This window comes from Pezoporus flaviventris, unplaced genomic scaffold (genome assembly GCF_033815535.1).
Source record: "Pezoporus flaviventris isolate CSIRO_AGI_PZ_B2104156 unplaced genomic scaffold, CSIRO_AGI_Pfla_v1 ptg000010l, whole genome shotgun sequence".
NCBI classification, from domain to species: Eukaryota; Metazoa; Chordata; class Aves; order Psittaciformes; family Psittacidae; genus Pezoporus; species Pezoporus flaviventris.
Window position 1 is genome coordinate 2206113 of NW_026892558.1, and position 23309 is coordinate 2229421.

The following is a 23309-nucleotide window of genomic DNA, read 5'->3' on the forward strand; positions in this document are numbered from 1 at the left end:
CGCCGCTGACCATTCTGAAAGGTATAGGGTTTTGTCCTTAATTCCCCCTAATTCCTATACAGATTTTGATGATGAAATTCACAAAACACTGGAGTGTCCCTGAATCTGCAATGCCGATGGGAAAAAAATTGGATGTGCAAATATCCCTGCTGTTTGTCTCAAGGGATCTTTGTGGAAAAAAAGTTCCACTAAAGGTGTCTTGCAGATGAGATTGAGATTGTCTACTTGCAAGAAGGAGAAGTACTATTTCTTCACCATTTGTTGGTTCAAAACATGAGGCGGTAACATACAATGGGGTGCTCCAAGCTGAAGCTCACCCATGGTGGCCAACAGGTCAGGAGTCCTCTCCAGCATCCCTGCAGACCCTTGCTTGGCCACCCCTACCTGATATTACTTCTGAGGATGGAAAAGTGGCTGCAATTGCCTCATCAGCCTCCTTCAGCTCTTAAAACCATGAGCTACTTTCAAGCATAAAGGCTTTTGATGGCCATCTGCCTCCAATTGCTCCTCTTAGATGTGGTGGGACCCTAGTTTCACCACTGGCTGAGACAGCTTGAGGTGGGACCCCAGTTTCACCACTGGCTGAGACAGCTTGAGGTGGGTGCCCCAGGAAGCTGGTTTTACATGGAGCCAGCACCTGATAATGTAAATGTTACAAGTTAGGGATTTTTCTTTCTCTTTTTACTGTTACCTTTCACCATCAGCAGAATCAAAGGGGATGAAAGGACCATGGGTTCGTTAACTTCTTGGCCTGCCCATCAATGGTGTCGCTCTGAAGCGGTGGCTGGATGATGGTGTCCCCACCAGAGAATGGGAGGGGGCACAGGGGATCCACAGCCCACCATGAGGGTATGAAGGACTTCTGCTCTGAGACCATCCTTAGCAGGAACGATCCCAAGGAGCTGCCCAATGCTTGCTTCCTCCTCCAATCAGAAATCAGCAAAGACTCAGTCTGCAACAAGTCAATTGAGAGAGTTCAAAAAAAAAAAAGAAGAAAACGTCTTAAAACTGCATCAAACCTTTTTTTTTTAATCCATACCAACTTCTCACACGAGCGACGTTTTGCAAATGGACGGTTACTTCAGGTGTTTTTTTGTCTACGATTTGGAGTCATTGTAAAGTATCCAAAGATGCTGAGTACTGTATAATCTATGAGGACTTGAAGCAAGGTGTTTTTTCTGTCTCGATTTGTTTGTTGGGTTGGTTGGGTTGGTTTTTTTGTTTGTTTTCTCCTTCCTATTTGTCTAGCGGGGAAAAGCCTTTGCAATTTTTCTATTTATAACTATTTTTATGTGACTGCTTTATGTACAAAACAGTAGGGGAAAAAAAATCAAAACAAAAAAAGGAGAGAGGAACACACACACAAACAGATTTGCCTTACTTACTCACGGGACAATCACCCTTAACTTGGATTGATGCTAGAAAGTGGATGGAAAAAAAAGATACCAGATCCTTTTATGTATTTATTAAACTACATTAATTGATGATCTTAAATTATTAGCAGGACTTGGTTCTGTTGCCTGTAGTGCAAAGCCACTGCAGATACAGAGCTGCCTTCCTGCTCGGGTCGGCATGGCCATCCCTATGGCCTCAGGTCTTTGGATGTTCCTTGGTCTCATAAATCTGGTGCTTTCCAAAGGAACTTTTTGGGAAGCCAAAATAAGAACACATTAAGTAACCATCCAGCTGGTAACAGCTCCAACCCAAGGGGGCTGTCGGCATTGTGATGAGTGAGTTAAGGTTGATTTTCCCATGTTGTGCTGGGTTGGGTAGGGATGGATGGAGCCAGATTCTGGCAGCCATCATGTTTTGGGGTGGAGAGGGAGAACTAGAGAGAACCCTAATTCTTCCCATTTTTGATGTTGTGTGGTGACTCCAGGCCACAGGTATCCATGTGGGAGCACAATTAAGCAGGGAGGTGCCTTCCCAGGATTCTGCTTCCCTTCCCCATCCAGGATGGGCATGATGAGCACCAAGCCTGGGGATGGAAGCATGTGGGGCTCTTCCCCAGCTCACGATGCCGTGGTTTCTTGTTCTCACCATGGCTCCTGGGGCCAGCTGCGGAAGGTACTGATGAGCACTGGACTGCATTAGCAGCAGCGTGAGCAGCAGCTCAGGGAGGGGATCCTGCCCCTCTGCTGCGCTATGGGGAGACCCCCCCTGCAGTCCTGATCCAGCTCTGGGGCAGCAGCACAAGAGGGACGTGGAGCTGTTGGAGCGAGGCCAGAGGAGGCCATGGAGATGCTGCGAGGGCTGGAGCAGCTCTGCTCTGGAGCCAGGCTGAGAGAGCTGGGCTGGGTCAGCCTGGAGAAGAGAAGGCTCCTGAAGGGGAGACCTGAGAGCAGCTCCAGTGCCTGAAGGGGCTGCAGGAAAGCTGGAGAGGGGCTTGGGACAAGGGATGTAGGGACAGGCCAAGGGGAATGGCTTTAACCTGCCCGAGGGGAGACTGAGATGAGCCCTTAGGCAGAAGCTCTTCCCTGTGAGGGTGCTGAGGCGCTGGCACAGGGTGCCCAGAGAAGCTGTGGCTGCCCCATCCCTGGCAGTGTTCAAGGCCAGGTTGGACACAGGGGCTTGAAGAAAGCTGCTCTAGTGGAAGGGGTCCCTGCCCATGGCAGGGGGTTAGCACTGGATGGCCTTTAAAGGTCATTCCAACACAGACCGTTTCCTGATTCCATGATTCTGTGAACACAGCTGACACAAATGTGAGCCTTGTAATTCACGTTGCTGCTCCTTGTTAATTTTTGAAAGTGGTGTGAAACCTTGGAAAACAGGTTCCAGGTGGGAACACTGGGACTCATCCCACGTTGTTCAGCCTTCAAACTTCCAAACTTCACGTTTGGAAGTGAAGTAACAGACGCTGTGCACATTGAGACACCTGCGTGTTGACACTTCAGTTCTGGGTGTCCTAACCTGCAATGTGATTTCCTCTGCAGCCATCCTGGCTCTGAGGGAGGCAGGTACTGCGGGAGGGTGATTCACCCCACCTACACTGGACCTCCCAAGGGTGGGATGAATCACCTTCCACGGCACTTGTCATCTCCTACCTACCAGCGTGGTTTGGAAGAGCTAGCTTGGACTAAACTTTCGTTTCCCATAGATGCAGTGAGATAAGCTTAACCATGGGGAGGGATGTTCCCATCACTGCAGCTCCCTACTCTCTGCTCAGCTGATGGGGCAGTACCTGGCAAAACCTTTCCGAGGAGGATGAGATGCTGGCACAGCCCAGTGATCATTCCCAGCTCAGTCGGCTTGATTTCTTCCCAGTCTGTTTTCACTGGGAATACAATGGGAAATAAGGGTCCAAGTCCATCCTCCCAACCTTGGGGGCCAGGGATTTAGGCTAATGGGGTCATACACCCCTCTTCAATCCCAGCAAAGCATCCCAAGCTTTCACAGCAACCACTTATTTTCCTCCCCTCATGCTCACAAGAAGCACTCTGCAGCATTAGGTGCTCAGGATGGGGTCTGGACCTGTGGGCACTGTCCAAAAATGTGGCTTGAAAAGATGGAAATACCAGTCCCCCTCCCAGGGCAGACAGTCAGTGGCTGAGCATTTCATCTGCGCTCACAGCCTGCAGGACCACAGCGTATAAACAGTGTGTTTCTGAGCAGTAAACATATACAAAAGCAAAATTAAGTGGATTGCTTTTTAGCTATTTAAACTATTTTAATTCTTTTAAAATCTTTGGGTTTATGACCCCATTTTATGCTCATCTTATGGTTTGCTTATAATGCAATAAAAAAAAAGGAAAAAAAAAGAAGAAAAAAAGAATATTGCGAGGGGAGGGTGAAAAATCTGGAAACTGCTCAGGGGAGCTGTGCGCTAATCAGACACATGGGAATCACAGAGCAAAACCAGCTTCAGTAAATGCTTGTTAGCAGCAACATATGGCTGCATTCCTGCTCCTGAGCAGCTGCTGTTATCTGCTGGATCATCCAGACCATGGTGGGGGAAACGGTGCTGGGGTGATGCTGTACACACACCATTTGCTTGCTCCTAGTGTTGCTGCACGAGTAGCACGGAGCTGGATGGGCAACTCTTTTCCCCTGGCTCGAAACCCTTTGGCGAGTGGTGCAAGAGCATCTTCCTCTAGTTGTGTAGGAGAAATGGAACATCCAAAAAGGTATTAAAACCAGGACAGAAAGTACCTGCACTTTGGGAAGCAAAACGGCTCTTCTATTCGGCATTTACCTGCAGAAAACAAGAAATGAGTAATTTCTTTAAATGGCCCCTAAAATGCTCTACAACTAACTTGTGGTCCTCTGCGGGACTCCCAGTGACACCAGTGGGGCTGTAGACACTGTCCCATCTTGGCCCGTAGCTCCACGGGACCTGCTGTGCCCCCAGTCCTGTGCATTTTCACGCCCATTTTGGAGGGGATTAGTGCTTTATTTACAGTACCCTGAAGCTGGAAGGTTGTGTGGTTGCAGAGGAAAGTTTTAACGTCCAAGAGTAAATGAAGCAAAGACCCCAACCACCTCATTTGAAGAAAGTGTTGTGTTTTGCATCAAGTCTCCTATGGCATTTATTAGGGTCTGCCATTGCTTTTTTGGTACCTCTGACAGCCTGCACTTCCTTGCTCCACGTGTGACTTTCTTTCCAAGCCAAAAAGAAAGGGAAGAAAAGGGAAAACACCCTTCTTGTAGAATACTGTCTCCCTGCATAGCTCAAGAGAAAACAGCCACATCCCACCTCCCAGCCCCATCCCGATGTCAGGAGACAAAATACCTGTGGCTTGGAAATGCCTTCTTTTTGCCTTGTTTTCCTGTGTGAACTGATGTCTTACATGACTTGCACTAATCTCTGTAGGGCAGAATACTGTTAGGTTTCTTTGTTTCTGTCTCTTGTGTGGTTGCGACTCCTCTTGGCTAAGAAAACAGCAGTCCTGTAGATGTACCTGCTGCACATTTTACACCCCTAGAGAAAATAAACTGTTATCTGAAGCAGTGAGTGGCTCGTGTATCTTTAATGCTGCTGTGGGGCTGGGGGCTGGAGAAGTTATGGCATCAAGTGGTGGCAGTGGTCCTCTAGGGTGACCCTTCATGTGGCATCTGGTCTGTCCCCATAAGGGTGATTAGGCTCCGGAGCAACCCCTGGTGATGTCTGATCCCGCCCAGCTTGAAATCTGTACTCAGAAAAAGAAACAGTAAATGAATAAACAAAAGAAAACCCACAAAATATTCTATTATTCTAAAAAACATAAGGAAATTTGGGACTTTTCTGCCCGTTTCTACTCATCTCCTTTCTGCAGCTCCCTGCGGCGTACTCAAACTTGCACTGCCCTCGTGTGGTGGCCCGGTGGCAGCTCTGCCACCAGAACGATGCTGGGGACATCGGCGGTGCAGTAACTGCATCTGCAGGCGTCTGCGGCTCTCGGTTGCATCAGTGTGGGCACGATCTTCCACTGCCTCCCCTCACACCCTGCAGCATCCACCTGCCAAGCACAGGAAATACAAACCTGAGCCACACCGAGATCACAGAATACAGACTGGTTTGTGTTGGAAGGGACCTTTAAGCTCCTCCAGCTCCAACCCCTGCTACAGGCAAGGACACCTTCCACTAGAGCAGCTTGCTCCAAGCCCCTGTGTCCAACCTGGCCTTGAACACTGCCAGGGATGGGGCAGCCACAGCTTCTCTGGGCACCCTGTGCCAGCGCCTCAGCACCCTCACAGGGAAGAGCTTCTGCCTAAGAGCTCATCTCAGTCTCCCCTCGGGCAGGTTAAAGCCATTCCCCTTGGCCTGTCCCTACATCCCTTGTCCCAAGCCCCTCTCCAGCTTTCCTGCAGCCCCTTCAGGCACTGGAGCTGCTCTAAGGTCTCCCAGAGCCTTCTCTAAGATGGAGTATAACAGCTGGACTCTATGAAACTAAGGGTCTTTTCTAACAGAAATGATTCTGTTATTCTAATAGTTTCCTACCCCCATTAACCATAACCAAACAATTAGGCCATGAGGTTGGGAACATCCCACACACAACCATCAGTGACCTCATGGCACTAATTTTGAGACAGTTGCTCCCTGCAGCCCAAGGGTGAGCTACCACAGGACTTTCCAATGCGCAACAAGGCTCTAGCTGATATTTCCCTCTTCCCCTCATGGTCCAACTAATAATATTACCCAGTTCATGTGAGTATAGAGGACACATACAAATCTTATGCAATTGTATAAAGCTAGCTTCTTTATTAACTGAGGCAAAAACCAACCCATGAAAGGAAGAAGCCAAACAGCAGTGCCATCACACAACCCCCCTTCATAATTGGAAGTTTTGTTTTATTTCTTTCTTCCCGTGGAGATGACACTGACCGAGTTGTCACAAATCTGATCGGGCTTCCTATTAGCTCATGCAGCGCCTCGAGCCTCAGGGGTCATCTTAAATTCAGGCAGCCAATTTGCAGGCAGGCAATGCAAAGCATACAAGGAGCTGGCTTGCTCAGACCAGGCATGGTCTGAGGCTTTAAGGACAGACCCTGGCTTTCAGCTAAAACCATCCTCTGCTCTTGGGTAGCCTCCAGCAAATCCTTACACCAATGGCTGTAAACCTGCCTGCCTTTCAAGTGTAGCTGTTAACTCAGCTTCCATAGTAAACAGGACGGGTTTTTCTCAGTGGGACCAACTTTTACCACATTAGCTGGAGTTTTGCATCATCTGGGAAATATTTAAGGCTTTGCCCTTGAGTCCTCAGGACCTGGGTTCTCATTTATGCAGCTTTCAGGAGTTATTTCTGGCCCTCGCTGTTGCCAGGAGTTTTTGATGATAATCACTAAAAAATCAGTTCGAAATACAAAGTTCTCCCAGGCACTTTGCCACCCATCAGTACTCACAACCATTCTGAGATGTGGTCCTTGGACCTGAAGTGGAGGTGAGCGGAGATTTGCTCTGAGTGTTGCTGCAGGGATGAACAGCTGGACTGTGACCCTCTGAAACTGGAAGGGGAAAGTGAAGAGCGGGCAGAAGCTCCACAGGACGTGGAAGTTCATCTCCCATAGGGAAAAGGCAGAGCTGCTGGAGAAGCAGCCACGTATAGATGTGCTCCTCATGCTTCTGCCTGGCATCCTCCTCTTTTGTGTTTGATAGCTCAGCCCATGACAAAGATCATTGTAGCTCCAAGCACTTGGAGCAGAAATAGCCAAGTTTCAATGACCCTGATGTACGTATAAATATATAAGCACACCCACATATGTATATTTGTTTGGCTGTCATCCTCGCAGATAGAATTCAATCTTTTTGTGGGGAAACTGAGGCACGGGGAGGCAGAGAGACTTATTCATGTCTCTCTTGCAGCACACAGGTATCTCAGTGTGTGCTGCCAGCCTACCCTTTATAAAAGGCCCTTGCATGACTGCAAATCACCACTTGGGAGTGGTGAACCTTGGCAATGGCTTCATCAGGCTGTTTAATTTGACACTAGGAAGGAGCATCCCTATGCAACCCTCTCTCACTGTCTTCAGCATCCCCATCTGATACCAGCCAGTCAGTGAGAAAGAGGGAAAGAGAAAGTAACCAAGAGAGGACTTTTTTTAGCAGGGACCATGCCAAGATGAGCCAGTGAGATCAGCAGGAGCCATCAGAGACCCACTTGGCTGTGGCTGGTTCAGGGTACTGTACTCTGCATTAGCAGACATTTGTGGTAAAGTTTTGTCTCCAAGGAAGGCTGCCACCCTCCACCCCAAAATAACAGAGAGAGCAACACCAGAGATACACCAGAGCAGCTCTGCTATGAAGACACCAGGGCAAGTGGGAGCGCTGATCAGCTGAAGGATAGGAAGGTTCTTCAGAGGGATGTGGACAGGCTGGATCCATGGGCTGTGGACAATGGGATGAGGTTCAACAAGGCAAAATGTCCGGCATCTGGGACACAACAACTCCCTGTAACGTTCCAGGCTTGGGGAAGAGCGGCTGGAAACTGCTCATGGGAAAGGCCCTGGGGGTGCTGATTGATGGAGCTGAACGTGAGCAGCTTGTGCCCAGGCGGCCAGGAAGCCACCAGCATCCTGGCCTGGATCAGCACCAGTGCGGAGGCAGGGCCAGGGCAGGGATTGTGCCCCTGCACTGAGCACTGCTGAGGCTGCACCTCGAATCCTGTGCTCAGCTCTGGGCCCCTCACTACAGGAAAGACCTTGAGGTACTGGAGAGGGGACAGAGAAGGGCAACAGAGCTGGTGCAGGGCCTGGAGCACAAGTGTGATGGGGAACGGCTGAGGGACCTGGGGGGTTCAGTGGGGAGAAGAGAAGGCTCAGGGGGGACCTGATGGCTGCCTACAACTGCCTGAGAGGAGGATGGAGCCAGGAGGGGCTGGGCTCTGCTCCCAAGGAACAAGGGATGGGACAAGAGGAAACGGCCTCGAGCTGCACCAGGGCAGGTTTAGATGGAGCTGAGGAACAATTCCTTCCCCAGAGGGTGCCAGGCATTGGAACAGGCTGCCCAGGGCAGGGCTGCAGTCACCATCCCTACAAGTGTTCACACAGCATGGAGACGAGGCCTCAGTGCCATGGGTTAGGGGTGGCCTTGGCAGTGCTGGGTAATGGTTGGACTGGATGAGTTTAAGGGTCTTTTCCAACCTGGTTGATTCTATGATCCAGTGGAATGTGTTCCTGCCTGTGGCAAGGGGTTGGACCTGGGTGAGGTTTAAGGTCCCTTCCAACACAAACCATGTCCCACGCAGTGATGCTCTGAAGCAACCTAATGGGCAGGGATGCCCAAAACACAGAACACAGTCACATCACACACATGTGAGTTTCCTGTTTGCAGCAAACATGTGTGTCCACTGCGGTGAAGCCCACACTGCTCCACATCAACTGCTGCAGTAACACCCCAAAATGCCAGGCCATATGCCCAATCCATGCTGGAGGGATGCTTGCATGGACCTGGAGGGAAGGAAGAGGGACATGTGAGCATGCTGGAGGAGGTATGGTTTGGAGAGGCCTTGGGGACCAGAGAAGGATGCTTGGTGAGTACAAGAGCCCATGCAGGAAGGACCAGGGCAAGCAGCTCCATGGCCAACAGCAGCAATGGGCCCTTGATGCGAAGCAGCTAAAATGGAGCTGGAAGATGCTGAGGGGTTTTGGAGGACACCACTTACCCTTTGTGATGTTTTTCTCTAACCTAGTTCAGCAAAAATACACCATGAACAGGGATTTTCAAGACATCAACAAGATATGAAAAATACGACCCTGGTAATCTGAAGGTTCTGGATGTTTCTGTACATTGGGAGCATCTCCTACAATGGGCTGGGTGAAGGAAAGGCCATCTTATCTAGGTCAGACACCCACAGCAGAGATGCTGCTGTCTGCACTTTTCCAGTAGTCAAGGAGAGAACAATCTCTCTCAAGGTAAACATCTGAAATGGGTCAGATAAACCTCACTTTTGACATGCAAGTTGCCCTCCAAATGTGGGGAAAGAAGTATGTGCATCTTGAATGTTCACTTCTGTGCACTGATCCTTAGGTTACCAGACCATCCACTCTCTCCAGTCAAAGCTTTCACTAGTCAACCCTGAAGAACCAGACACATTTAAATGCTCTGGATGGGATTCAGTGTGGTACTAAAGGCAAAATTCCAGGTGTGCCTCAGCAGAGCAGAGGCAGAAGGCTATGTGTGTGCCCTCAGCTTGTTATGTGCAAGATGAAGGGCTAACGAGGGCCATCACCTGCTGAGGTGATGCCCAAAGCACTGAAAAGGGGCTTTAGGCTGTGCTGGGTTAATCCTAGATCTCCAGGGAAGGGAAGGTGGGATCTGCACCTCCTTCATGCCTTGCTGGGGTGGATGGGCTTTCCTCTCCATCCTCAGCCAGCTGCGGGTGAGAGAGGATACATGCGTTGTGCAAAAGGTTTAAACGCTCAAAAAGCCACTTTTTTACTTGAAAAATCAATTTATCTGGAGAAACAGGGGCCTTGGCCTCACACAAAGCAGGGGTCCTAAGACAGGTGGAGAGCCCTCCCATTACATGCAATAAACTAAGTACCTTGTGTCCTCTCCTACCAGCCTGCACGAGGCACACTGTGATTTCTAGCCCAGAGCTGTATCTTGCCCCATCTCGCTGCTTAGAGAGAACCTCATTTCATTTGAGTTCAGGACTGAACTGGGGCTCCTTAGAGGAAGGCAGCACCTTTCTGCCTCAGCTCCTCTATTTGTAAAACAGAAATGATGACTTTATCCATCTTTGTGGGCTGCAGTGAGGATTACTGCTTAATCTGAGACTGCTGTGCTCTGATGAGGGAGCCTGGTGTGACAGTGTGTATTAGCTGTATTGATTGGGATGCTGCTTCCCTGCTATGGCTGTAATCGCCCCAAGGATGAGATGGGATTTGCGAATAGAGAAGGGAAGAGAGGGATTTGGGAGCTAATTTCAGTGTCAGGGTGAGCAGGTACATGCTCATCGCTGTTGGCAAACAGAGAGGTGCTTGCTCAGGCAGAGATGGGAAACATTAACTGCAAGGACTGATGAGTCTTGCTGTGCCCTTAACCTCTGTGCAGGTACTGATGCTCTTATGTGTGGGTCCACTCTCAGCCAAGTCACAGGAAGTGTCTCCAAGCATTGAAAAGCATGAAAAGTGCAAAAGCTGAAATAAAGAGGTGACAGAGGAGCCATAAACAAGGAATTGGAGCTTTTGGGGCAGCAGGAGTTATAGGAGCCTGGAAAGGAGAAAATATCTGATCACCAGGTAGAAAAATGCCCCTGATCCATCTAGAAAGCATAAGCTAAAGTATCTAGAGTCCTTCTCTCTGCCTCTCTGCCAAATGCTGGTCAGCAAGTTTAAGTGGACAGGGATGTGCTTTGGTGTCAGAAGAGGTTTTGAGCTGAGAGTTAACCTGATAGGGTAAGAAACCCCATAAATTCAGCCTTCTTCACCGTACACACCTGAGCTTAATGCTTAAGTCAATATAAAATCTTGTCTCCTGATGTCCTGGAGAAGCTATAAGGGCACCTCCTGGACAGATGTCAGATTCTGAATGAGCAGAAAGCCCTTTCTGGTTTGCTCATTTCTCCCCAGCAGATGCATCCATCTAGCAGATGCAGCACTAGCACAGGAGGACCGAGTGAGCTGGGATGATGAGTGCGGGACAGAAGCTAGCAGGGGATGAGGCCCAGAAGGGGGAGCATAAATACCACTGAACATGCCAGACCGACATCTAATCTTTTCTTTCTATTACTGACAATATTTCCAGCTAAATGATGAAGCTTAAAAAATGATGTCTTTTCCAACACAGTTATCATAGGTAACATGGTTGATAATATCCAGAATGCAACCAGTTTAGATGCACCACATCAGTACCTTGACCAAAGACTTTTCAGTATTTCAGCTGTTCAGCACTCTTCTTCCAACATCTGCCCTTGCTCCTGTTGCTGTTGCATCCAAGGGAAAAAGCCCAGCCTGCTTCAGGATTGTTAATTGCAAAGAGACATTTAAAATCCCAGCAATGCCACTGCGTGCCACTAAGTGAAGCTGTGGCTGTTGACTGTGCTTTGGGACTTGGGCAGTTTGCAGAGAGTGACCCTAGAATGGGTTTCTTTGGGTTTGGAAACGTGATCAGAAAGCAGAAGCTGTTTTTCTGGTAACGTGTTAACCCAAGAGTGTAAAATGTGTGCTCAGTTCTCTGCCCTGCCCAGACTTTCAGTGTGAGCTGAGCTGTGTTGTGTCCACCTACAGCGAACAAGGACAGTGCAGTCTGGCCATGCGGTGTTGGATTGTGTTGACAGTGGGGCTGGACCACCTCAGATCGTTGCTGTGGCATCTCCAGATAGTCACTGCAGATAAACAGGCACTTTAGGGCATGAACCCTCTCATCGTTCTTCAGATGTCACAAATGGATCATGCCTGAACATGCCTGTGGCTCCCCACTGATTCTAACAGGAGCCCAGAGTCTTAACTGCAGGTCTCCTTACTAAGATACTTGAAGCTAAAGGAGATGAACACTGTAGACAACAAAACCAACCCTGATTTCAGGTTGACCATCTGCAATTGCAAAATGCACAGTCCTCAGTAAAAGAACTTTAGTCCAACCTCAACCTTGTCCTCTGCTTCAGCTCAGGACCCCTCTGAAGGTGTAGTAAGTGCCTGGGGGACTGGCATGGGGGCCATGTAGGTCACATTTTAAGCTCGTCTCCTGTAAACTAAAGGATCCAGATGATTGGTTTTGCCTTGCATTTGCAGGTATGGAGGGAAGCAGCATCCCTGTGGCACCATGAACACATAAGCACCAGCCCTGCCCACATGAGAGACACAATCCATCCATTCAAGACCTGACCTCAGTCAAGGCACCAGGACAGAGCTATGGTTGTCTCTGCTGGTGCAGGACCAAAGCCTAACAGGATCTGTATGTGCACAAGCTCCTGGCAGTGTGTTTTGGTTACTGCCCTTAAAATAGGAAGCAGAAGGAAAGGTTTATGGGAGATAATTAATTTTATTGGCTCTTCTGTACCATAATTAATTGCAGCCATATTTATAGCTTAGGCAAGTAGAGATGAGGTAGATAAGGGAATGTCTTTGTTTACGGCAATGAATAATTTATGTCGTAAATTCACCAGAACCTTGAAATTTGAAGGACTGATTTCGCTTCCTCCCATACCCAGGGAGTGAGATGGAGCTTTAACCCCTGTGTGCAACTGATGTTTTATGACCTTCCTATCACTGTGATCATCTGCTCAACCTTAGGTAATACAAAACATAGAATTTGCCCTTGCAGGTTGGCTTGGGCTACCTATAGGTTTGGCATCCAGGCTACTTCTGTGTGCAGTGGTGAGAGGTGCATCCGTGTAATAATTCATCCTGTCCTATGACAGACATCTGAAGCAGAATAAAGCATATATCTGATTACAGAGAGAGTCTTGACAAACGGTTTTGATGGTTAATTTCCCATCTGCCAAGGCAGGGCTATGTATCAAACCTGCAACTTCTAGTTGAGCCGGAGGGGAGGGTTTTGGAGACAGACCCTAAACATCATGAACTAGAAACCTCTCAAATCTTACTAGAAAATGGTGGTTTGTTTCCCAAAGTGACTTTCCTCCAGGCTGAGGCTCCTAATGAATATTAGGATTTGTGTCCCAGGAAATCCACGACATCTCTAATATCTATTTCTTTCCAAAGAGGACAGATCTGTTGCTGAGATCAATAGTGCACCTGGGGTAGGCACCACTCCCTGCTCACCTCCCCAGTATCCCACACCACTGTGTAGATAGCACATGTCCTGCTTCCCAGGCTGGGAATCAGGTGGTTTTGTGAGATTTTGCCTTGAAAACAGTGGAGGAATATTGGTTTATTTGTCTTGCCTGCTTCTGCTCTGGAGCAGAGCTGGAGGGCTCTGGAGCATGTACACGCTGGTGTCCCTTGGATGATCTCTTCCTTCAAAACAAGGAGGGTGGGAAGGAAAGACAGTGGAAACCAGAAACTGTAACTTCAAAGACAAGCTGGGACAGGAGCATGTGCCAGCTTATGAGAGGGAAAAACAAGGATGGTTTTGATTAGCGAGAAGGTAAAACACATGCTTACACTGAACAGTGATGTCCTTTCCAAGCTATCTTCTCATCAAAGAAAGGACAGTTGTGGGGGATACTGTCATTCTCAGTAGAAACTATTAAATCTTGGGAGAAAAAAAACACCTATTTGTTTACTTTAATCAACCAAGAAATAGATCTATAAATTCTGCCATGGAGAGGGCCTGACAGACAAATGCTAGCTGAACCTTTTATGTGTTGCCATCTCTGCAGAGGAGAGGGCTCTGGTATCAAAGTGAGATTACATAGGGGGACTGGGATAAGGACAACATCTGTGCAGCCTAACCCTGTCTCCACACAAGCTAACATTGCTCTTAAAGTCCCAGTTGCAAGGTTGTTGTCCAGATGTTCCAGTCTGAAGGGAGGCCACCAGCAGATAGCTGGTCACTGTACCATTCAACATAGGCAGAAGTCCTTTAGGAGAATGAAAGATACTTGGACAGTCATTTGCAGGGAATCTTTATATATTTCAGGGTAGCTGAATGCAAAAAGCACCAGAGGCTCACAGTGTAGAGTGAGCAAGCCACAGGATGGCCTGTGTAACATTATCTAGGTGTTCCTGCTCCGGCAGGGGGATTGGACTAGATGATCTTTCGAGGTCCCTTCCAATCTCTAACATACTGTGTGTGTGAAAACTTAGGCTTGATGAACAGCAAGTGCTGAACATGCTGTGGGGAAATGATGCCACTGCAGTGACTTTCTGGTTTGGATGGAGACAGACAGAGGATGGCAAACTTTGACAGTGGCTGAAACCTGATATTCAGGGCTTGGATTATGGATGTGAACACCTAAAATGGGATTTGGCTGCCTGATTTGGCAGTGATTTGTCAAAAGCTACCTGAAGTGTGTCCCCTGCGATGTTAGTTCAGTAATTCAGGCTTGTGTCTGGTGCATGTTGCCCTTGATGTGGTCAAGCTTGAACTATGTCCTGAAGCCCTCAAAGGCACTTGCTTCTAATACCCATCTTCACACCCAAGATACAGCTAAAGCAAAATGTGAATAATGGGGAGAAAAATAATCTTGTTTTCTATCCTTTTGTTTTAGAGTACAAGCTTGCTGTTCTTGCTTTCCTCCCTTGGAAGATCAAGGAAGGCACATGCGTGTTCTCCCTCCTTGCCATGCACTCCCTCCAATTTGCAGGTCAGCATTCCTGCATCAGTTAAATTTTCAGGTGTCACAGATGCAGAGAGAAGGAAAAAAAGTCTGATAACTAAAAAGCCACCTGTGGATCAGTCACAAGCAGACAGACAGTGATGGAGGCTGCTGGGTGAGTCATTTTCAGTGTCAGAAGTGACCAAACAGCAGGCAGCTCTTCCCTTGCTCAATGTTGAGTTCTCAGACAGCTGGTGAGATGGTCTCTAGCTTCTGCTGGAAACTTCTGGGACAGGAGAGGTCCTTCATCAGCTGCTGAAATGCGTTACCCCTCAGCTTCTCTGGCTTCCTTGGAGATGGATGTGGAACACATTTTCAGAGGGTGGGAAGCCTGAAACACCAGGGCACTGGCTCCTCCAGGATTTGATGTTATCCTCAGAAGTGGCTCTGAGGTCAAAGCTTAGCATGTCTCAGGATCTGTGAGGGTGCTGAGGCGCTGGCATCCCTGGCAGTGCTCAAGGCCAGGTTGGACACAGGCTTGGAGCAAGCTGCTCTAGTGGAAGGTGTCCCTGACTGTGGCAGAGGGTTATAACTGAATGAGCTTTAAGGTCCCTTCCAACAGAAAACAGTCTGGGATTCTATGACCTGAACACCAAACTCTTTTAACTGTGTTTCTCCCAAATCTGCTAGCCTCATCCATGCTGTTTGCTCTCCCTTCTCCTCCCCTGCCTCAGTTTTTCCATCAGTATTTTTAACCCCCATTTACTCCAGTCTTCAAACCCTATAATTTCTCCCTGCCTTGGCTACTGGAACAGCCAAGAGAGGGTTACATTGGTTAGAAAACGATAGTTCACAGTTTTTTGAGCCAGCTGGAGGGAAGGTTTGACAAAACTGTGCTCCTATAGGCTCCAGGCTAGTGCTGGAGCTGGGCAGCCAGACCTGCACACTGCCTGCAGCAGGGGCAGGATCAGGTTGGAGAGCATGGGCAGGTATAGATCATCACAGGCAAAAGGGTGAAGATCTCTGTCTACCTTGTCTCGGCAGGTTCTGGTTTACACAGAGGCTTCAGGCTAGCAGGAGGGTGAGCGTGCCAGCTTACTGCAGGGTTAGATTTCCATGTTGGGGGCACATTCCCCGGCAGGCATTGGCCATAGGAGGCATCAGACCACAGGCACACCCCTTGAGTCACTGCTCCTCGGGGTTAGGATTTCTTTTTCCTTCCAAAGCCTGAAATCACTTGCAAGGCAAATCAGTGAATTCACTCCATTCTGGTACATGCTGACTCAGGCTCATGTGCTCCTTAGCAAGGCTTAGGCCTGTTTCTGCCCCATCATTGCCTCTCTCTGCCTGCAAAACCATGGAGTAGGTCCACAAAGGATTCCATTTGCTCACATCTATCTGAATCTCTTCAAGGTGATGTAGGGGAGAGGGCTGAGCCCATCTGTGCTGTACGACTGTACTGAGCGAGAGGCAGAGCTGCAGCCCCTGCCACCAATGGCCAACAAGGCAGCCACATCATGCTGCATGATATGTTGTCCGATGGACTGCAACAAACCCCTAAAGTTATTGCAGGCATTGAATAAGAATTGGGAGTTACAGTTATGTTGTAGGGCAACAAGAGCTTCATACTTATTCACAGAGAAGGGTGTAATTTTGGTCCAGCCAAACCACAGCTTGGACTCAGCCAAAAAAGTGATCCAAGCTTAGCTATGACATAAAAACTGTGGGTCTATCTTAAGATATACCCTGATTCCCTTCTTCTGATGACTCCAGAACATGGCCTATGTTTGCACCCAAGCATTAGCAAACTTGGCCTTGTGCTTAACTGCTAGTATAGAATCTCCTACCTTTTACTGTGTTGTACTGGTCCTCACCTGGGTTTGCCATGTGCTGTCTCCCTGGACTAAATGCTAGAAGAGACTTTGGGGTGTCCATCAGAAAGGTGTCTGCCTACAGCTTCTACCACAGCCCATCCATGTCCATCTGCCTCAATACTCAATACTTAGTGCCTACCTAGATCTCTCTGAAGTAGCCAAGATGGCAAATTCACAGATGCAGGTCTAGTAAGGAAGCAGTTGTGGTTATATTAGCACCAAGCTGTGCTGCTGGGGTTTTCAACACTGAAAACTAAAAATGGAGACCAATCTTAGTTTCCATCAGCCAACAGAACAGATATTTAAAATCCAATAGTTAAAATCATTGCAATTTAAAGTAATGGCCCAATGAAAGATAAATTTACTCTGAAAAAAAAAAGGGAATAATTACTTAGCTAAGCTACAATTTAATCCACTGTTATTAGGCAGATTTAGGCTGTTTGCTCACTCGAGATTAGATTTGAAGTACATACTGAAATCTTGTTATCTGTCCCAGATTGCTGAGTCCTTAGGTATTTCTTCATTATCATTCTTTTGTTTGTATTTGTACTCAGAACACAATTTCAGTTCTCCAGCAAAAGTTTGCTCCTTTCTGCTCCCCTAAACATAGTCCCAAGTTCTGCTGATACCACACACTGCAGACAAACAAGCAGCTTCAACCCAGACTCCTCAAGGCTACCAACACTTCATAGATCATCAGGGTGCTGTAATTACAAACTGCAAAGAAAATGATGATAGTTAATTTTACTGAAACAAAAGAAGCCAACGACATGAAACCACTCCAAAAAGTGATATTTAAAAAAACTCCAAACCTTTCACAAACATGTAAAGAGACTTGACAAACCTTCCTGTTTCGATTGCTGCTACCAGAAATGAAATCTAACCCCTGTGCTCCATTGCTCAGTCCTTTTGGCTTGGTCTGGCTGTGAGCTGCTGCTGGGTATGTGTTATGTGGCAAAGGAAGGGGGGAGAAAATGGAGCTGATGCCTTGAACACTGCCAGGGATGGGGCAGCCACAGCTTCTCTGGGCACCCTGTGCCAGCGCCTCAACACCCTCACAGCAAAGAGCTTCTGCCTAAGAGCTCATCTCAGTCTCCCCTCTGGCAGGTTAAAGCCATTCCCCTTGCCCTGTCACTACAGGCCCATCTAAATAGTCCCTGTCTTAGAGGGACTGTAGGAGCCTCAGCAGGTCAACTAGGGTAGCCCTGATGGCATCAACAGAGCTATTGTAATTTATGGCAGGGAAGGACTTGGTCCTTCTTACTGAAAGAGGGTTTCTAGACCCTGTTTCTACTGGTTCTCCTATTCACCCACTTTTCTTGGTGATGTAGGCACTTGGGGAACCCCTGAAGATGTTGCCTGTCTGTCTTCATCACTGTTAGGAGAAGACATGTAAGAGGTGTATTACCTCCAGGCTCTTGCGTGAAGTGAATGCTAGATAAGATGGAGTAGCTGGTGATTTCAGTTTGCACAGTCAAGAGTAAAAGCATCATGTCCACTAATTCTGTTCAGTGATGTTCAGCTTGTGGACTGCTACTTCGGGGTAGTAAGACATCACCTCATGTTCATTGCCACATCCTAGCAACTGAATCTTACATCAAGACGGGGAGCATGGAGTTAATGAAGTCTCGTGCAGTGCTCACTAACCTGGCCATTAGTGTTGCCAGAAAAGACATCCACATTTCCAAAGTAAAGTAAAATGAAAACAAGAATTGTACGGAGAAACCTCACACATTTTGTCTGCAAAAAAAAAAAAAAGCTTCAGTCTGGTGGAGATGTACCTCCAGCCCTTTTGGGTTTTCATGTATTTAAATTGTTGGGGTGCAAAGGGAGTGGTTGGGTGCTGCCCAGAGCTGTAACCACACGGGTTAGTGTCTCAGTGCTCAGTCACGTCTGGTTTCTAGCTGTTACCTGCTCTCACTCAACTGATTTTTAACTCACTTGGCATTTTCCATGCGTGCGAGATGTTTGATTAGATCCCTTATGCTGTGTGTGTGGAAATAAAAGGCCAGCTAAGAACAGACAAGCGATTAGGCATTAGGTGAGGTATAATCCTCCCTAATCACATTTCTAAACCTGGTAGTTGGAGGTAGGATTAGAGTTATTAACATGCGGACACTAAAGCATATAATTTATTTAACAATTACTGGCCCTTTGTGAAGGGGGGTATACACAAGGTGCAAACATACACTGGCTCCTCCATATCCAGCAGGATGAAGCTTTTGTTGGGGATAACGCTGGCAGATACAGCTTGCTGTCCACTGGCACAAAGGGCAGCAAAATAGGAGTTACCTTGGATAGAAGCAGAAATAAATCCAAAATCCCCCCACAGGACCCCTGTGCAGTCCTATAGAAGCATACCTAATATCTGGATATTAAGATGTGTTGATATAAACAAAATATCATCATAGGGTGAAAAGATTTACCCAGTGTTTCTTAGTCTTCTATTCCTGAGAAAAACTGTAAAACAAACGCGCAATAGATGGAAGAATTTGAAGGATGAAGAGTGGAAGACAAAGGTGACAACTGGCAAGTAGTCATGTTGTGCAAAAGCAGGGAAGGGAATGCCAGAGCTCCTGGATCAAACCCTGTCCTGAACTTATCATACAGATTTCCCATCTCAGCTGGGCACTACGGTGTTACGTCAGAGATCTACATGCCTCATAGATGTGTCAGTAGTCGGCAGATTCGTATTTTAATTCTTCAGTCTATCATGCTGATATACCTGCCTGCCTTTGGAGAATTGAGGCTTGACCCTGCAATCGTGCTGAGGAAGTCTGGAACAGTAAGGGTTATTTAACTAATTTGTGAAAGAAAGACAATGTTAATATAAAGCTCTGTGCCCCAGCCTGCTGCTGGTATGCATTAACCTACTGACGGATAGCTCTGAGTTCTTCTAAGCAGGATGTCAGGTCTGCTCTGCAGCAGAAGGACAGCATGCCAAAGCCTTGGGGCAGCTCACTCTGATCCCAGCACCATGCAGATGCAGCTGGGAAGTCCCAGGGAAATCCCAGCACACATAGCTCCCCTTGTCCGTGCTCCCTGGTTGCCACGGTTCCTAGCAAAGGCTTGGCCATGGTCCAGTTGCGCTCTTCCAGACAAGTCTCGGGCATGGTTTGGGATTTAGGTCAGGCCAGGGACCATTTGCAATAACAGTTTTCATGTGCCCGCCCTGTTTTGAAAGCCGAAAGTCTTGTACTCTGGGCGTTGCTCATTCCACGCCGGTTGGCGTCTCTGGCTGCGGCCAGTTGGCATGATGTGAGCACCATGCACTGCTCTGCACTGGTACACCAGATGTGCTCAGGATGCTGCATGAAAGAGAACATGATACTGCTGTGGTCAGTCATAAAGAGGTTCCAGGGCTAGATCTCACATGCTCTGCTGTGTGTCTGCGGCCAGGCTGGCAGATCTGAAGCAACTTGAGGTACCTAAAAATGAACGGGCTCCCTTTATAGTCAGTGCAGAGTAATAGGGGTCTTAGGGGGTCTTTCATCCCACCCTAAAGCAAGCTCTAAAATGCACCAGATTATCTTTCTTCTAAACGGGCTTCTTTTCCTTTCGGCTGTGGGAAGTTTAGGGTGACCAACTTAGAATCTGGAATCTAACATCTGGTGAAGTGCATCCAACCATCGGCTTTCAGGGATAAGGTGCTGGTGTGGAGGTAGCCTGAAGGCACCCCTCAAAAGACACTACAGATTTAGTCTGTAAAACCCAAAAATGCCCTTTTTTTGTGTGTATATTACAGAGCAAAGCTACGTTCTAAATACTCTTTCCTGGAACCATAAGTACTGTGGCACAAGGAGGTTGGCCCTGTTTCTCTGATCTCCCTTCTGCAGGCTTTGTTCTTAATCCCCAGGCAGTGGCCATGCAATGCATCTCCTGGCTCAGAACACGGAGATCTTTAAAGTAATTCATTTTATGAGCGACCTGACCGTCTCGCCAATGTTTCCAGCTGAAACTGCAGTCAGGCCATGTTACAGATTTGAGTCATATCAGCCGCTGTTCAGTCATCAAAAGGTGCTCAAAACAGGGAGAGGGAAATGGCAAAATCCCTTAATGGCAACAATCTTATCTAGAATTATAAACGGTGCTGGGATGATTCTCTTGCTCCTCTCCACTCCCTGTGCTTTTTCTGAGAACAAACCTAAGAAGAGAAACTGATATTCTGTTCCAAAATAGATGTTTTTTTCAAGCCACTAGCCTTCATTTTTAAATGTGTATCATGTGTAAAATGCCACGGCTTTCCTTCTGGCTTTATCTAGCAGCAGGAGACCATTATGCTGATATTACCTTCTAAATAAGTGCGAACTACCTGTAACTGCAGCATTCCATGTGCCTGGAGAATTCATGTAAGCCTGAGCTGATGCCAGGGATGGACTCTGGAAAAACACCCAGAACAACTTAAGGAGGCAGAGCTGATTAATCAAATCATGTCTTCATCTGAAAATGTTGTACCTGCCACTAACACAAATAGCCTCCGAGATGATGATTGAAAGAGGATTCACCGGGAAAACATTCTCCCCTATCATACTCTTAACTTCGTGCTTTTGACAGCACATCACTGTGTCTAGACAGTTTCACGGGTAGCCTGACAATCAGCTGTCTGGCGCTGACACGTGGTAGGTGAGACGCTATATGTGCTTTTCCTCCGGATCAAGTGGAGGAGAAGTAACAGGAACATCAGCGAAAGGATGAGAAGGGAGCAGCCAGGAATGGATAATCAGAAAGAAGCCCAAGCATGCTGGCTGTCGCTTCCCTTAGCATTGCCAGGAGAGGGCAATTCACACACAGAGCATCGTAGCTGGCAGTGCCCATCAGCAGTCATAAGGGTTTATGCTGGGTGCTTTTCTTGGGCAGAATGACTCCTGGACTCAAAGCCCACCTGATGCATGTCCTCACCATGTTTCTGAAGAGTGACAGAGTTCAGACTGACATTCGCCAACTGTCTGCCTCACCACACAGCATCGTCACCTGTAACACCGATTTTGGTGCAGTGCAAAATCCACCCAGGACCCACGTAAGCAGCCAGCCCTGAGCTCCGTGTTGCTCTGGTTACAGTGCTCACAAACCCTGAGCTATTGAGTTCAATCAAGATGACTTCAAGTCTGATTAAATTATAGGCACATCCTGGAAAGGGCTTTCCAGATGATTCTTCTCTTTCATTTGACTTCAGCAGCACTTTTTTCTCACTGATGGACCAGAGGCAAGCTGAGCTTCATAGGCAAAATTTAACAGCAATAACTGCACCCAGTTCAAGGTCCTTCAAGGCTTTGTATTGTGACAGTCATCCATCAGGACCACTCAGGGCTTCACAGAGCCATAATTGCCAGCCTCTGCCCTGCAAAAGCACAAACATCTATCACCTGTGTTAGCTAAGGAGAAGCCTGTGATTAAACTCCATGCAGGAGTGGAGTTAAGGTCAAAACTACACACAGAGTAGTTTTGTAGTAGCTGGGTCCTCAAGTCCAAAAATAACTGCCCAAAGTTGCCTTAAATCCTTACCATAAGACCTGGTTCTTGATTTTGTGCAAGACACTTGCATCCATTCTGCAAAGTCCAAAGTTTAAACAATATTCTTGAGCATCTCTAATGTCACATCTTGCCGTTGCTTCAGGTAGAAACTACATTAGCCTCTTTCATTTGCCTCTTGTTCTTTGCAGCTGCTGCTTCTGTTTATTTGTGCATAGCATTTTCTGTGTTTTCTGGGGCTCTCATCATTTATAACTCTCTCCTGCCCTGCTCCTTTCTGTGGCATGTAGCAACAGGCTAATTAAGTTCTGAATTTGGCTGTTGCAGCCTATGTGCTGTGTTTTTCTTACCTTCGGTGCTTAAATCTGTATGATCTACTGTATGTTTGCCTGCAGTTGTGTCAAACTTGCATGAAGAAGCTAACCCAGCCAGGCTGCAGTTTTGAATTCTGTTTGGTCACATTGGTCAGGAGACATACCTCTCATTTCCATTTTCACTAGTGATGCTGCTCTAAATCATTTAAGATCTTGTTATTGCCTGACCTTCCTTCACCTGTAAATTCTAAGGTCTAAGAAATCAGCTGTCCCTGCCTGTGGCTGTAAACTGCGAGTCTTTCCTACTGCCATGTTCCATACGTATTGACAAGTTACTTTTGTAGACAGATCTGCACAGTGCAGTAAATGTAGTCACTCACATTGGAGATCTCAAGACAGCTGTCTCAAGGAATCAAGGATGCACATCTCAACTTTAAAGAGTGGGGACTGCAGTGAAAAGTTGGAAAGCAGTGACTTTAGAAAGGATTTAGAGGTCACTGTTGAAAACACTGTATCTACTCCCAGTTTTACATAGAAGCCAAGAGAGGAAATGGGGCTTCTGAACAGATAAACGGAAAACAACTCTATAAAAGCAGAGAAAAGTTCTAACACTGTAAATGTATTAAAGGATTGTTCATGGTTTTAGTGTCTAAACTTCAAAAAGCAAGTTGTAGAGGTAAAGAGGGATAAACCTGGAAGTTTGGTAGCCCTCCTTGTGACAAAAGACCAAAGAAATTCAGTTTAGTTTGTTTATTTAAGAAAAACACTGAGGTGCGACTTGCTCTCAGTTGCCAAATACTTGTATGCCATAAAGATGTCTATGTAAAGACATCAGTCTAGCAAAACAAAACCAACGAAGAAGTATAATGAGATCTAACAGCATTAAGTTGAAGCTAAACAGAGCCCTTACAGATAAAAGAGAAAGGCTCTCTCATTTTCACCACACTGTCTTACCAGGCTGTTGATGGATCCCTCCCAACACAGGTTTGTAATCGGAGTTGAGCTTTTTCCATGGCAGATATTCAATAGCTCAGAGCTGCAAAGGTTACAGGCTCAAAAAGGATTGTGTG

At 47.3% G+C, this 23309-nt stretch overlaps 1 long non-coding RNA gene across 1 annotated transcript; it reads right to left on the bottom strand.

Annotated features, from left to right (window-relative positions):
- Positions 1 to 4893: 4893 nt before the first annotated feature.
- On the bottom strand, positions 4894 to 17556 carry LOC133267853 (uncharacterized). Its single transcript, XR_009742891.1, has 3 exons — positions 15614 to 17556; positions 6820 to 6921; positions 4894 to 5126 (listed from the first exon to the last, which is right to left on the bottom strand). It is a non-coding gene; the product is annotated as an uncharacterized LOC133267853 (long non-coding RNA).
- Between the last annotated feature and the right edge of the window lie 5753 nt (positions 17557 to 23309).